Here is a 16,308-nt window from a genome sequence, read left to right as displayed (position 1 = left end):
TATCTTGATTCATGAGGTTTTTGAAAGTAAATTTCTTACTTGACAAATATATGGATTTGTTTTAAAATAATTTTGTTATTATTTTGAACTTAATATAATTTATTACATCTAAAATGCTATACAAGAAGTATTCAGATTTTAGAAATGCTAAAATTTGGGGAAAATGGCAACAGTAATTACAAGAAGTCACTGATTGTAGCAGAGATCCCAATTTAGAGATATTAAAACTAAAAAAGAAAATGGTGCCTTAGAATCTATAAAATTTTGTTGCAGCCAGAAACTATGTGTTTATGTTATGTTAGTTAAAATACAGTGCAATTTGCCTTATGTGATCACTATAAATGTAACTTGAGTGTTTGAAAAAAAATAATTCTTTTCTTTATATACCTGTTATATTTTGCTATCAACCTTTTCAAGGCTGTTAATCAAATATTTTATATCACTACTGATTTTTGTCTACTTTGTCTATACAGGAGGTATTTTTAGAAATCTTCTGTGATGCTAGATTTCAGTTTTTCCTTATAATTCTATTTTTTAATATCTTTTGAAGCTGTGTTATTAGGTACAAAATTCTTAGAATTGTTCCTTTTTCCTGTTGAATTGAACTCATTATCAGTGTGTCATAATCATTTGAAAAAGTTTTATATTTCAAGTACTTCCTTTTGCCTTCATATTTTTTGTTCTCAGTTGATAACAACAAATCCATACCAACTTCCTTTGATTATTTGTTTGGAATTTGTCTTTCCATCCTTTTGCTTTTCACCTATCTATGCCCTTATGTTTTAGTTGCATCTCTTATGAACAGCAAACACCTGGGATTGATTATTTATTTACTTATTTATTTTTATATTTTATTCTTAAAATTTTTGTTTAAAGATTTTATTTATTTATTCATTAGAGACAGAGAGAGAAGGGCAGAGACATAGACAGAGGGAGAATCAGGCTCCTTGCAGGAAGCTCAATAAGGAACTCGATTCCCGGACCCCAGGATCCTGCCCTGAGCTGAAGGCAGATGCTCAACCCTTGAGCCACCCAGGCATCCCATACCTAAGATTTTTTAAATTGCACCATAATAATCTTAGCCTTTTAATTATGAAGTGCGTACATTTATACTTATGATTACCGATACACATGGATTCTTTTCTATTTTCTTCATGCTATTTATCCTGCCTTTCTTAGGTTTCTATTTTACTTCTGTTTTTACATCCTTTTAAATTAATTAAGTTTTTCTTCCTGTCTTATTTTCCAACTCACTTTAGAAGTAATACATTCTATTTCTTGGATATTTTTATTACTCTAAAATTAATAAGCCGTAAACCATATCACTTGACCAAGTCTACAGTTAATATTTACCTTCTTCACAAATAATACAGAGCCTTAGCATGCTTTTATTATAAATTATATGTTGCAATTGCTCTGTTTCTTGATTCTGTCTTGTTATTTTTAACCACACAAATTATACGTTATTCTTTTCCACAGCTAATGTTTGTTTAAACTTATGCACATATTTACTATGTTCTTTGATAAACATTCTTTCTTGTATCTCAGATATTTTTTTCTGAGATCCTCTCTCTCTTCCTAGAGTTTATTTATCCTAAAGAAATTCTTCTAATGAAGGTCAATCATAGCATTTTTTAAATATCTTCTTTAATATCATCTTTTTTGAAAAATACAGTTAGCTGACTTAGAGTTTCAAACAAACACCTATATTTTCCCCACAACTTTAAAGATATCATTCCATTGCCTTATGACTTCCTCTATTACTGTTGAGAAGTCAGCTATCTTTCTAATTATTATTTCACTTTAGGGAATCTATTTTTTTCCTCCTTGTCTATTTTTAAAAGTCTCCCTTTGCCATTTATATTCATCAGTTTCGTTTGGATGTACCTAGATATAGATTATTTTTAATTACCCTTCTTGGAGTTTATGGACATCCTAATTATGAAGATTCATGTCTTTGGGAAATGTTGGAAAATTTTCAGCCATTATCTTTTCAAATACCATCTCTCTCCCATTCTGTTTTTTTCTCCTAGAGATCTGATAAGAAATATCCTATATTTTTTCATATTGTACTACTCCTCTTAAACTTTATTCTTCTTTTTCCTTTCTCTGTCTACTCCACACTGCAGAAGTTTTTGAGAATCGAGGTCTGTCTTCCAATCTTATAATTCTCTCTTCAGCTATATCTAGTCTGCAATGTAACTTTTCTATTAGAGTTACTATTTTCAACTATTAGATGTTCCATTCTTTTAAAAATTTGCTGTCAAGATACTGTTGTACTTATGGTCAAGGAAGACTTTAACTTTCGTCAGTCCACTTCACTCATTGTTAACTGTCACCTGTGCAATATACATTAGGAGTAATAAAATGGCTATTTGATGACATTGACCTTTCCATACCCTTGATTCTGTGAGCAGAAATGATTAGAGCACCTATCATCAGCTCGACAGAAATCCATAGATATTGCTGTGTAAACTGAACCTGTGCACTAATAGTACTTTGAGCCTGTGGCCAGTTTGTCAGTATATAAGAATCATAGGGGGAAAAACAAAACTGTACTATAGATCTCTTTTCATTTAGATTATTAGTTAATGACTGGATGCTAGTTTCAGGTGAGCTAAATGATTGCCTCTGTGACAGAGAGGATGGGAACATTTATGCAAGGCCCCAACTGATGTGAGGCTATTTATAATCTTTATACTATTTGGGATGAATATTCATATTCTTTCCTACAGAAATATTAATATGTTTGGTTCTGATCTGTTTGGGATATTCTGTATTATATGGTATTTGGTCGAATTTCCTTTCTGACATCTGAGAAGTTTTTAATTCTGAAAGACACAAGCCCTGGGAATTTCAGATAAGGGATTGTGGCCTTGGAATACTTAGGTTAGGAAGTTCTGGTAAAGATTACAAACAGTAAGTATAGCTCTAAGTAAAGCACGTACTGCATGACAGAGTTGTGGCTGCAGCACTCCAGAAACTGCTCTGATTATCATGCTTCCTGAACAGGTCGTGGGGACACAGGGCAGGACAACATGAAGCTGGGCATCTGAATCTCGATGTGCTCTCTTGGCTCTCACATGTGTCAGAATGCAAGCTACATATGCATTTTGGAAACTTGTTAGGTACTGACATAGGTTGGAACCGGTAGGGCTGAGAACTTGGATCTACATACTTCAGTGGGATGAGAAGGACATGACAACATGGAACCTTATGCTTAGGGAATCACACTCCATCCAAAGAGGTAGGATGAGTGTGTCCCAAAACTATTGTGGTAGGACAAGATTCCGCGGCTTCCAGCAGGAGAGGGTGGGAAGTGCAACCCATGCTCTAGACTGGCTCCAGAATTTTACTGTCTTACAACCTGTGAGAAATGTGACTTACAGCTGCAAATAATAGACATTGTAAATGTATTTAAAGAGGAGTCATCTCCTCTCTTTCTAAATGCTGAGCTTGCTGGAAGGTATCAATGTGCACTGGCTCTGCTGCTAGGGGAGGATGTCTGTGGCAGGTAGGGCTCATGTTCTGCCTTTCACCCTAATGTGTTTGTCCAGTTATCCATTGGAGCTCTAACTAGTCGTGGGTCCAGTTTGGGGAGTCCCGAAGCCTACACAGTTCAGCCTTGTGAAGCAGGATGATCATAGTATTAATAGGAAATTCTAGGGCCCTTCTCTGGTCTGAAGAAACGGCTGTACAAGAGGGAGATGGAAGTTGAAGCTTTGTTGGCTTTGCAAGGAGGCAGCCATGATGAGCTGTGACCCCGATTCCCAGTGTTGCTTTGGGCATGTGTGCTCTATGAGCATCTTCCCATCTAGGATGTGGAGAGCCCCCAGTCCTGCAGCTGCCTGTCTGTGGCCCAGAGCGTGTCCCAACCAAAAATCCCCCGAGGAGAATTATTGCATCCTGAATGCTCAGCCTCCCTCTGCACCACTCCATCTGCAAGAGATGGACTCATTGCTGGGAAAATCCAATGGGCTTATGACTGGGCTTTCCGGATGAGACTACGTGGTCACACAGTTGGTTTCTGCATGTAGCCGTGAGCCCTCTTGTCAGTGACAATTAGGAAAGAGACCATCTCCAGAAAGGAGTGGCTGTGCCCCACGCAGCAGGAGGGTGGGGGCAAGAGCAGAGGCAGGCTTCATTGACTCAGAGTTTACGAGCAAGCAGGAGGTCCCAAGTCCAAGGCCCTGGTGTGGCTTTAGAACAAGCATTAAGGGCCACTGGAAGGGAGGCTCCTGGAGAGTGGGAAGGCTGAGGGGAGAGCAGACCTGACTTGGTGTCTGTGCATTGACAGACCTGTGGGAGGAGCTCTGATGGGGACCATGGTGAGCAGGGCTCTGGAGGGCAGCACTGGCTGTGGAGGGAATGAGTGGTAGAGGGGAATGTGGCTGGTCTGGGCCTTGTTCCCCCAGAGGAGAGCAAGGTGGACCAGGCCAGGAGCAGGCCAGACCCAGCAGTGGGTCAGAGAAAGACAGGGAACCCTCACCCTGAGTGCTCCTGGGGTGGGCGTCTCCAGCTTCCATGTCTCTAGCAAGGGCGGCCACCACTGCCAGAAGCTGCCTTCCCCACGTGGAAGGAAGAAGACTCAGCAGCCTGCCTTGTTTGAGACGGTGCCATGATGGGCAGCACAGAGGCTCTGGGAATGGCTCTGGAGGGTGCAGGACCTGAGTGTGAACAGAAAATCAGCATTGTATTATGTATTGGGGGTAACAGCCTCCACGACTGCCATGACTAATTCGTGGCACAGTTAAATGTAAAAAATCCCAAGAAGTGTCTGAAGTAATTCATATTCTTTACCTAAAGAGGAAAAATAACATTGTGAAGTAAGCAAGCACAGTTGAATTATGAAAGCACACTATGCAATCTATTATTCAGCAGCAAAAACAAAAACAGTAAAAATATCTCCACGAGTAGAATCTGAGCTCTAAAAATTCAAGCTAGGGAGCGATGCCTCATTTCCATAGAACAAGTAGTGAAGGAAAATTGAAAGAATGTTTACCCAAGACCAAGCAGGACATCTTTAGATGTGATGTGAAACCATGGAAGAGGAAACACTTTCACGTTATGAACCAGCAGACATGGAGAATGTGAATGTGCAGCCCAGGTGGGAGGTGAGCACATGGGGCAGACCAACCGCTGCCCGGCAGGTCTGCGCAGGGAGCCGCCACGAGGGCCGGCAGTGACCCTTACTCAGGAAGCAGGAAAGGAAGGTCGAGCGCTCCGTGACTCCACACGAACAGAACAGCACCTCAGGTGCTTCTTGGCTCAGAGGAGAGGGGCCGGGATCCCCGCTCACCCAGGTGGGCCTCTGGCGCCCGCTGCACTGCCCACTCCCAGTGTGTTCTGCCTTCCACGGTTCGCTTTCTCCTGTGTCCCTGGAGCGTGGTGTCCATCACTTGACTCCAGCACTCACGTCCTGGGGTGGCCTCTGCTCACCACTACCGGGGGCCACTCTGCTAAGAATGATGTCCCTCTTCAGCCAGGGGAATGCTAGTAGCCTGGCTGTTTCTTGAAGATGGAGAAAACCAGACAGGGCCTCCATGGTGCCCACCAGCAAACCCTGAAACCATACTCAGAGGGGAGAGAGCCTGCATCTTGATTTTTGGTGTTTAGATTCTCAATCTAAGGAATGATTTGACATGCTGGGTCCTTGGCCCAAAATGCATTATTTGGAGAAGGTTGCTTATAGTTAGTTTTTTTAAAATTGTGGAATATGATTATTCTAATTGGAAAAATAAAGGCCGCTGATTATAGGGAAAATGCATTTAAAAATCAAATACAGATCATAATGTATGTGAAATTTTATATCCAGCATATTTCACTTAGGGTTACATCATGATACTTTCCCTGTATCATTCAGGGCTTGCCTAAGGTGATTTGTGACAATACACAGTGGTCCCCTATATACATGCATAGTTATTTTTACTTGATTTATTTTAAACTATTCTGCTGTTGATGAACATGCACTTAGGTTTCTTTGTTCCCCTGTGCTGGGTATGAAAAATTACAATTTATATCCTTGTTCAACAAAATCTTAGTATTTACTTGTTATTATTTCCTTAGGGGGAAAAACTCACAGAATGGAATTGCTGATTCAGTAGGAGGTAAACATTCACAAGGCATCTGAGACACTCTGAAAATCTGCACTCCATAAATTTCACAAATGGACATGCCCAACAATAAGGTATGGGAGAGATTTCCAATTCCTTCCTGTCTATGCTTGACAACTTAAGTTTTGAGATTTTTAAAATCTTTGTCATTTTGACTATTAAAAAATGGCATCTACTTTTAAGTTGTGTTCCTTTGGTCACAACTGAGGTTAAACAACTTTTGTATGGTGACTGGGCTGCCTTTCTGAATTGCCTCTTTGTATCCGTAGTTCATTCTTCTATGGAGATGCTTTTTCCCCTATTGATTTGCAAGTGCTCTTTACATATTAAGGGCTACAATAGCCTTTTGGGTATTGTATGTATTCTAAATACTGTCCGTTTGTCATCTGACCTTGTATGTTTTTTAACAGTAAGAGGGTATCAAAGTTTTATGTTACTGAATCCATTAAGACTTTTTTTTTGGTGTTTCTGCTTTAAGATTTTTTTTTTTTTTTTGGTGTTTCTGCTTTAATGTCATGTTTACAAAATCTGTTTTCACACCAGAGATTCATGTATATATTTTCTTTAGTTCTTTTATGGCTTTGTTGTGCAGTAATCCTTCAGCAGTTTATTTAGATACATCAAGTGAGTTCAAGTGTCAAAGTTTATTCTTAACAGCTTAACAGTTATTCTAGCAGATTTAAAATATGCTTTCTCCACTGATTTAAAATATATTCTTTTATTACATTGAAGACAAAGACAGTTCATTTCTCTTTCTGCTCTTGTAGTCTGTATCATGGACCTGTTCACCTCTTCTTCTGGTGGCCATAGGCTGACGAAATCGTGTGGTCTGCGGCAGGGTGTTCTCATGAGTAGCAGTGGGACACGCCTCCCCAGTTTTCTTTTTAATGGTCCGTATTTTCTTTACCCATTTAATCTTCCATATATAATTTAGTCAAGCTTGTAAAACTTTGTTGTTAGACTTTTGATTGGAATATCATTCAATTCATTAAATAATTTTGATGAGTGAATTAACATTTCATAGTACACATAATTGCTTTTCTATCTAGGAATATTATACGCTTCTTGTTTTATTAATGTCAGTTCCTCAGTAAATATTTTCTTGATGAAGGTATATTTTTCAGATTTATTTCAGTGTCTTTTTTATGTTGTATGGTTTTTCTGAATTGTTTTTCATTATTATTGATATATTAGAATTATATGAATTTTTGCAAGTTTGTTTTTGTATTGGCCATCCATGTGGCTACCATATAGTTCATATTCCTTGGCAATTTTTTTTTTTTGAGAGTAAGGTAGAGGGAAAATCTTACTATATATAAATGGCAATAGTTTTTGCCTCTTCCTAATTCCTACAATTCCCAGACAACCATGAACAGGGGCAATGAGAAAGGCATCCCAGCTCTCAGCAGTATGGCCCATCGCTCCCCCACAGACAAAATACAAGTATTGGCTTCCTATTGACTTCAGTCTGACCTCTGATATTTCCAGCATCATTTACTTTCTCTATCTCTAAATAAGTTAAATGTTTTTACCTCTCATGGTTCAGAAATATAAACTTACATTTTTAGTTTTGGTAGTGGCCTCTCTTACTGTTCCTGACACCTGAGTTCACCTGATTGTTTTCTAATTATCAGTGTTAAAAATAAACTCTTGGCTATACAAGTTTAGGATATGAGCTTCCTCCCCACCTATGAAATAATTTCTAAACATTTGAAAATATAATCTGGGATTTTAAAGCCAGATGGAAATGATAATGAAGATGATAATTTATAATACTTTGTTTTCAAAGAATATTTTGATTTTTATTTAATTTTGGGTTATATGGATTTAATCCTATATTTCTACCAGAAGGTCTGTGTATTGGGTTCTGTGTCCACGTCCCTTTGGCTTCCTTAGTCTTAGATACTTTATTCAGAAAGATTGAAACAGTGGTCTTCAACTGTCCTCCACACTTTGAGTGTAATGTTGACTTGTGTGGCATTAGCACTCTTAGTTATTGCTGTGTCTCCTCAGAACTTGGGGTCCTTGCCCCACTGCCCTCGAGACACACTGCCATGGTGACCAAGCCTGGGGACAGCTTCCACTTCCTCTATTTGCATGTATTTTCATCATCAATACCTGAAGGTTTACAGGGCTATTTTTTCCATGCCTGAGATTTAACTCACTGGCCCACCTGCAAGGGCTGAGTCTCTTTCCTTTATTTTAGTAAACTTTTGTGAGATTTCAGTTCTTTGTTGGTATTTTTTCCATGTTTTAAAACTTTGTGTACATAATATTCTCCCTCTCTCTCTTTAAAAAGTCTATTGCACTCAGGAAAGAATCTCAGATTTGTTTTCTGAATCATGAACTGAGTTTTGCTCGCAGTGATTGGCTATTCTCTTCTTCTCGTGAAGATTCCGATCCTGTGGTTTCCTTTCCATTTCTTTGTGACCCTTCCTTATCCCAACCTTGTACCCCTCTTAACTTTTGGCAATGTCCCTTTGGTGGTGGTCCCTTTGTCTTCACCTTGCTTTCCTTCTCCTGGCTTTCACACAGTCTACATGATCCTGCAGGTTATTGTTGAGGACACAGAGCAAATACATGTAGGAACCATCATTAGTTTTGCACAGTGCATGCTGCTCATTAGTATTTGCTTTCCTCCTTGAAGAGACTCCTGTCTTTGTTTCCTGTGAGCACAGTGCAATAGACTCCCTTGCAAACCCTCTCTCCCAGACTCATCTGGAATAAGGAGGGAGACCAGGAGATGGGTAGTCTCTGGGACTGTCACAGTGTTTTTTGCTCCCTAAGGGTGGGCAGTTGTTGAGCTGACCCCCTTTTGGGCTGAAGACAGTTGACCTGTTCTCATGGAAACAGAGAGAAGTGCTCGTGGACACGAGAAGAGTCCCCTCCTTCCCTTTCCTAAAGCCATGCATGGAAAACTCACCCATAAATACTTGGCTCTTCTCCTTCTCCCTTTTTCTACTTTGACACTTTCATTCTAAACTGTACGGCATGTTTGCCTCCAGCGGTGCCCATGCAGATACGAGACTTGTGCTGGCCCCTGCTCATGGATGAGGCTGGCCTGCAGTGGCAACAGAAGGCAATTTGCATGTCTTCCTGATTTGTAAAGTGATGCTTTGGACGGTGAGAAACACTAAATGTTTACCTGTACCTTAAATGTACATTAACATTAACATTATTTGTTTATTTCAAATAAAATCTGGAAGTTGCAGATTTATCTTTCTGACATGCTTGGTATCCTCAGGTAGTCACAATTAATGGGAAAAAAAAAACTTTTAGAAAGCTGCTTCATGGAGTCTACCATGCATGGGGCATGTCCTTACAATGCATTTCTGTGTTTTATATTTTTGCATTTACTCAGATAGTTCTTCTGCGTGAACTATGGCCTAATCTAGAAGGGGCAGTGAGAGAAGCAGGAGCTGACAAGCATTTTAGCGGAGAAAAGGACTGGGTGGGTGAGTGGCAGTCCTTAGGCACTGTTAATTGAGAACGGTTTGAAGCAGGTAGCATCTGCACCACGTGTAGCATAATCCTTTCTCTTGCTCAGTCTGTGAGTCCTAGACACTCCCAGGAACACATTAATCTCTAGGCTTAGAGCTGGGGCTAGCCCTTGGTCATTGAAAGCCTCCTAAACATGTAGAAGGTGATGTTTAAGGAAGGTGCATGTGGGTGTTGTCTTTGAGCCTGGGTGCTAGGTTCGTTATTTCCCTGGATTAGCAACTCCCCTTGAAGTAGTTGGCGCAGGGCTGGCGCATTGCAGGTACCCAGTAGCACGAGGCAGGCTGCAGTGTCTGGCCCACTTTTAGGTGGGATGGACCATAGGACTTCCAGGTCAAAGATTTTCTTGTTGGCTTGGACCCTCCCAAGCTCTGCTCTGCCTCTGCACAGAAATAGACCACGTTCAGGAAGGCTGCTCCATGGCCCGGGGCAGTAGAGTGTCTGCCATGCAGCAGACCTACAGCACAAAATCCAGCTCACCTGAGTCACTCCAGAGATTGCAACCATCTGGGGTTGTGGCATCTGGCTCTTGGGACTGCTGCATGACACCACACAAGCATTTTCACCAGCTCAATGTCTTTACAGAAGGGAGCCCAGTTCACCTCTTTGAGGCAGATCTTTGATTACTGTATCAGTCAGCATGGTAGGCAGAAGCTCCCCCACCAACCCCGCCAATACCTCATACCTCATACCTGGAACCTGTGAATAGATCCTGTCAGGTGCAAAAGGGACTTTGTAGATGAGACTGAGACTGTGGGTCTGACACCTGGATTTCCCACGGGACTCATTTGGATGACAGAAGCCTTTAAAGCAGCTGGTGAGAAGGGATAAGGAGGGCTCAGGATGGGAGGTAGGAAACATTGGACCTGCTGCCACTGGTGTGAAGATGGAGGAGGCCAGAAGCCAGGGGAGGGGGAGCCTGAGGAGCTGAGAACACCCCGTCCCGAGACTGCAAGGACCAGGACACCTGGGAGTGCAGCTCCCCACAGTCCACCAGCACAAAGCTTAGCACTGAGGAGCTAGCAGAGCCCCCCAACATCAGCCCACACAACTTGACCTCATGGGTCTGCACTAAGACCCTCTGGGCGTATTTGCTTCAGCAAAAGTAGAAAACAGTACGGGCTGTTAGCAGTCTGTCTGGCTGGAGTTCTGTGTCCTTTTTCCTGCCAGAGACCAAGGCCTGTCTGCATCATCTGTCTGGGGCCTTGAGGTTCATGGTGCTGAGGGTCTGGTATGTGAGGCCCGGCTGCTGAGCCTCCCCTGGTGTGCAGTGCAGAGGGTTCCACTTCATGGTGAATGTCAGCCAGGGTCCTGTCAGTGCACAGGTTTCATGGGGCGATGGCTGCACCAGGCTCCCTGTTGCTCAGCTGCAAGTCTGAGCCAAATGTGGGCGCGTTCTTGCTTTTTTTTTTTTTTTCAAGGACCGCCTCAAGGTGACAAGTCTTTGGGTCAGGAGGGGACTCTGCACAGCACCTGTCCTCAGGGAACACAGTAGACCGAGCTCACTGTCCCTGCCCACCGCCTCCCCTGGTCCCCGTTTCTGCATGTCGGCTTGGCAGCCTAGGCACCTTATAGCATCAGTAATAATAACACAATGATAGAGGTAAGTGCTGGCATGTGTGCAGCCTTGACCCCGTGCCAGGCACTGTTCTAAACACTGTATTGCAGTCTCATTTCATCCTCACAAAGCTTGCTGTCCCTCCTACCCCGAGAGGTCTGTGCTTAGCCCTCTGGTTTTCTGTCCTCTTCCTTCGCTGCATGTTTGGAAGGGAGATACTTTGGTTTGTGTGAGACAGACATTCCCTAAAAGGCACCCACAGTCTGTCTGGGACAGGGAGGGTGCTGAGCCTCAGCGGGCCGCATGTGGGCTTCTGTCCTAGTACAGTCGCCAGACCCGGAGAGACACATGTACTTGTCCTGTCCTCGCCACCCTGCTGCCACAGAAGGAAGTGACCAGACCTGTTTGTGCACCTCTGCCAGTCTGCCCACCCCTCCTGCCTGTGGGCCATCTGCCTCCTGGCTGAGTCTTCACCCGCCATGGCCCAGGCCTCTGCCACGTCGTAAAGTGCAGACTTTGGCACCAACCCGACATCTCCTCTTGGGTCTCCCTAGGCAAGGCCCACACCCCCGAGCCACGTGCCCTGCGGCCTCTGCCCCTGCCTTGTTGCTGCCTCTCCTCCCCCAGCGCTGTCCGTCTGCCACACTCCCTATAGCCTTGGCGCTTGAGCTTTGTTTCAGGCCCTGGTGAGCAGAGACTGAACTTACTAAATTGAAGGACAAAAAGTAGTGCTCACCCACCAGGCACATGCTGAGAAGTCTCCCCAGGGGCGTAGCTGACAGCATAATCACCATGTCTGGGTGCCCCAAAGGCTGTTCACTTCCACACCTGGGCCTTTCTCCTCCCAGTTTCTGCTGCTCTCCATGTGGAGTCACGCCATTCCCACCTCTGGGAAGCCACTTGCTGTGTGTCTGGACTTCCCTGTGAGGTGGCCTTCTCCGAATGCCAGGAAATAAGTGAGATCCAGGAGGAAGGCAAGTGACTTTGGCCATCAGTGCCTGTGAGGCTCATGTGCTTGAAAAGCCCCTCCCCTGGTCCAGTTACTACCTGTTACCTGGTGGATGGGACGCTCTTCATCCTTTTGACAACAGAAAAGTGCTCCTTGATTTGCTTTCCTTCTTTAAGAAGACACACTGGCAGATGCACAGGAGTTTGGGTGGGCAGTGGTGCTCAGGCTACAGGGTGAACTGGTAGGTGACTGCATAGGTACCGGTGAAAGCTGGAGGCTGAGGACAAGCAGCAGGTGTACACGTGGAAAGGGGGAGTAGACTGTGAACCGCCTCGCAAGGAGAATCACCAGGAGAGGTGACCAGCCGGACCCTGGAAGAGGCTCCCCAGCACGCTCCTCCTGACACGTCTTTTGGGCATCCACCTCACATATTTTGCTGAGATTAGAAGGATGCAGGGCCATGGTGAGTGGTGGGCACCCTGATGGACCACATCTTTAAGGAAGCAACTGGAAGGGAGCTTTAGGGAAAACATTCCAACCTGCAGAGTGAGGAGAAAGAGGTTTGGCTGCTGAGAAGCCTCGAAAGGAGGGCCTGAGTGAGGAGTACATGGCACTGGCCTCTGGGGGTGTGTGTGGATTTTTATTCCTGACAAGCCACTTCCTCTGCTCTGCCCACCCTCATCATTGCACCATTTTGAGAGCACCCCCAGGTTCTGAGCTGAATCGTGGTGAGTCTCCACATCTTGGATCCTCCCTGCCCTCGTGGTGCCTCCTGGATCACTGTACACAGCAGGGCTCAGTCTGCTGGATAAGCTCTTCTCTGCCTGATTGTGTTTGCTTCTGCTGCCCCTTTTCCTGGAGTCCTTTTCCAGTACAAATCCAGGTCAACACTGTGATCTAGCGTAGCAGCATCTTCCCCAGGAGGGTTCCACTGGCACCCCTGCCCCACCAAGGGCATTTCTCGGGGCTCTCTTAGCACCCAGACTTCTCTGTGGAATTGCTCCTGAAATGGACTCCTCTGCCACTTGCAGGTGCACTGAAAGACTTTGAGGGATAGAAGGCAGTCTTATTCATGCCTGTGTGTCCCACGTTGCACATGGTCAGGGCTCAGTGAAGGATGAAGTAATTTGAAGAATCAGAGAGATTTGACCATGAGTCAAATGTATTTCTGTGGGAGATTGCAAAATATGGCCATATATTCCTTCCATTCAGGTATGTGTGCCCTGTTGCAATGTCATTTGGCCAATCTCCCCATCAAGAGGCAGGGTCTGTTCCCCACCCCCTTAGATTCTTCACTGGTTTGTGACCTCCTTTGACCAGTTAAATGCAGTGGAAGTGACTTATTGCAGCTTAGGGGCTCTGTCCAAGAGGGCTTGCAGCTTCTGCCTTCACCTCTTGACATACCACCTGAGACCCCCCCAAGTAAAGAAGCCTGTCTGGCCTGCTAGAGGATAAGCCACCATGTGGAGGAGAACTTAGACAGCCTGACAATCAGCCATTACCAACCACCCCATGTGAGGGTGATGGGCAGCCCAGCCAGCCCTCCAGGGGACCAGAACCACATGAAGCCAGCAGAAGGGCCACCTGGTCAACTCACATTATAAAAAATAATAAATCATTCTAAGCCACTAAATTTTGGGGATTGCTTATCATGTAGTGAAACCTAACTGACACATGTGTCTTGAATCCCAAGAGAAGAACCATACACTTGAGTTGAAATGGACCTTCTGAGCTCTCACAGCACAGGGAAGATGACATCCTTGACTTTGCGAGGGTTCTCCCCCACCAGCTGATGCTCAGCTCTGTCAGCACAACTGTACCAGAAACATATGGTTTGGAGCCACGTGTCCTCGGGATGATTGCAGGCTGCAGGTGAGACACGCTAAGCGGGATGGTAATGATGATTATTGCTGACGATCACTGGGGAGCAGAGCCAAGCATTGTGATTAACTGAGCACTCCTCAATCTAAATGGGTCTTGACTGCCGAGCTTCGCAGAACCAGGTGGTGCAGGGAGCCACCCAGCAGCCAGACGTGTAAACACCGCTGGTTGGGAGCGTCTTCATCCTCATAGCAGGAGACATGCCGTGTGTCCGGCAAACGGCAGCAGCGGAGCAGATGACTTCTCTCACCGGGCAGAGGGGGAAGTGGGAGGCGTGTGACTTTCAGCTCATGTCTGTGTGTCACAGAGAATGCCTTACCCAGGCTGGGTTAGGGCAGGTCCCCAGGGAGCCTGCTGGTGCTCTGCCCTCATAAGTGATTTATGTCTTTAAAGCCAATTAATGAACTGATCAGATGAACAGTGCCTTCAGATGACGAGACAGTTAATTTCCATTTGGCAAATGCTTGGGAAGTGCCTACTGCTCATCGGGCAGGGCACTCAGTTCCGGAGGCCAAAGGTTGCATGAGGCCCTCAAGGAGTTCAAACCCTGTGAGAGCGGGTGTTAATTTGTTCTGTTCAGTCAGTCCCACTGTACTGAAAATGGAGACGAGTATGTGTATGTTTAAATATGTCTCTAAATACGTGCATTGGCACAGAAAGGACTTTGTAGTTTGTTCTTTTCCAGTATAGTTTTAGATTTTGACTCATGGTTGCACCTGACTCTGGAGCCTAAAGCTTGAGAAGAGTCTGATGCAGTGAGCTGAGCAGACATATCAGAAATCAGAGTTCACAGGAAATTACAGGGATTCAAGACTTGGGAGTGAGGGAGAGCCAGGCCCCCAAGCCACCCTGGCAGAGGCTGGTAAAGGGTGTGGGTGTTTGCAGAGCATCAGTGCTGACCTGCCACATGCCATTCATCTAGGAACTGCCTGTCTCTTCCCCTTTGCAGTTCAGAGCTGGTCATGAGCCGAGGTGTTCTAGTTCATTTCATGGCTCTTGAGCAGACCCTTCCAGATTTCCTCAGCTGGGGGAACCCCTGGCTGGGGAATGGGAGGCGCTCTATGCCTTAGGCCTTGTCCACTGGAGCCCTGAAGAAATTCTCCATTGGGAAAGATTGAACTCTGGAAAACCTACTAGGAGTAGGGGTCTGAATGACTTCCTCTGCTGGGGGCTGTCTGCTGTGATGGTGGCCTTGCTGGACAGGGGGACTCCTGCGCTGGTCCTGGCAGCCCCCTTCCCTACCTAAGGTCAGAGTGCCTCTCCCAGCCTGAAGCCTGCTAGGACCTGGGCGTCTGAGGGATAGTGGGCTGCTCTCTCCCACTCTAGGAGTCCTGTCCTGGGGGCGCCCTGCTCCGACTGGTGGACTCCAACATGAGTTGTCTTTTCCTAATTCCTTATGGTATCAGTTTCCTGGGGCTGCTGAAACAAGGCCCCACTAACTGGGGTGCTTAAAACAACAGGACACTAATTCTCTCCCAGTTACCAGTTACAACGTCCAAAACCAAGATGTTGGCAGGGCCGTGTTCCCTCCAAAACCTGTAGGAGAGGATCCTTCCTCACTTCTTCCAGCTTCCAGTGCTCCTAACCATCCTCAGTGTCCTTGGCCTGTGGGTGCATGGCTCTAACCTCTGCCTCTGTCTTCCCATGGTCTTCTCCCCGTATGTCTCTCCGTGCTTCCTCTGTTCTTATGAGGACATCAGTCATACTGGATTAGGGGCCAGCCCTGCTCCAGTGCAACCTTACCTTCACTAGTTATGGCTGCAATGGCTTGGTTTTCAAATAAGGTCATGTTCACAGGTAATGGGAAAGGCATGATTTGAAGGGATGCTAACCCAGCCAGGACACCTGTTAAACATTCTTTCCAGGCTTAGATGCTTCTCAGTGCCTGGGTAACTGCGTTGTGATGTGGGCTGGGGGAGATGGTAGAGGCTGGGGGCGCTGAGCACACACTCACGGTCGTGTTCCTTCTCCCCATTGCTCCCTAACACCACGACCACTGCTGTGAACTTCTTCCAGACGGCGTTCCGTCCTTAATCTACTCACTTCGTCCTCCTGTTGCCCCCCCCCCCCGGGCCACATTGTCTCCATCAGTGAAAGCACTGCTTGGAAGTAGTATTTCCTGGCTGACCAGTATTCTCTACAGAGATGAATCAACTATTCAGAGCAGGGAGTATATAAGCTGAAGGGAAATAAACCACCTGAGTTTATATCTTACATAGGCATGAGCTGCCGCGCAAGTTTGCAGGAGCAGTGGTCAAGGTGTCTAAATTGATGAATCAGACAAACCCTGAAATATCAGGCTTAATACA

The 16,308-nt window shown here is 45.0% G+C and overlaps 1 long non-coding RNA gene across 1 annotated transcript in view; it reads left to right on the top strand.

The window, feature by feature from the left end:
* LOC144287686 (uncharacterized) overlaps positions 1-16,308 on the top strand; it is a 595,958-nt gene that overhangs the window by 242,236 nt on the left and 337,414 nt on the right. Inside the window, exon 2 of the long non-coding RNA XR_013355429.1 lies at positions 6,067-6,187. This is a non-coding gene — a long non-coding RNA (uncharacterized LOC144287686). The remainder of the gene's footprint in view (positions 1-6,066; positions 6,188-16,308) is intronic.

This window comes from Canis aureus, chromosome 17, assembly GCF_053574225.1.
Source record: "Canis aureus isolate CA01 chromosome 17, VMU_Caureus_v.1.0, whole genome shotgun sequence".
Taxonomy (NCBI): Eukaryota; Metazoa; Chordata; class Mammalia; order Carnivora; family Canidae; genus Canis; species Canis aureus.
Note: the sequence above shows the minus strand (reverse complement) of the source record. Positions and strands in the feature narration are given on the sequence as shown.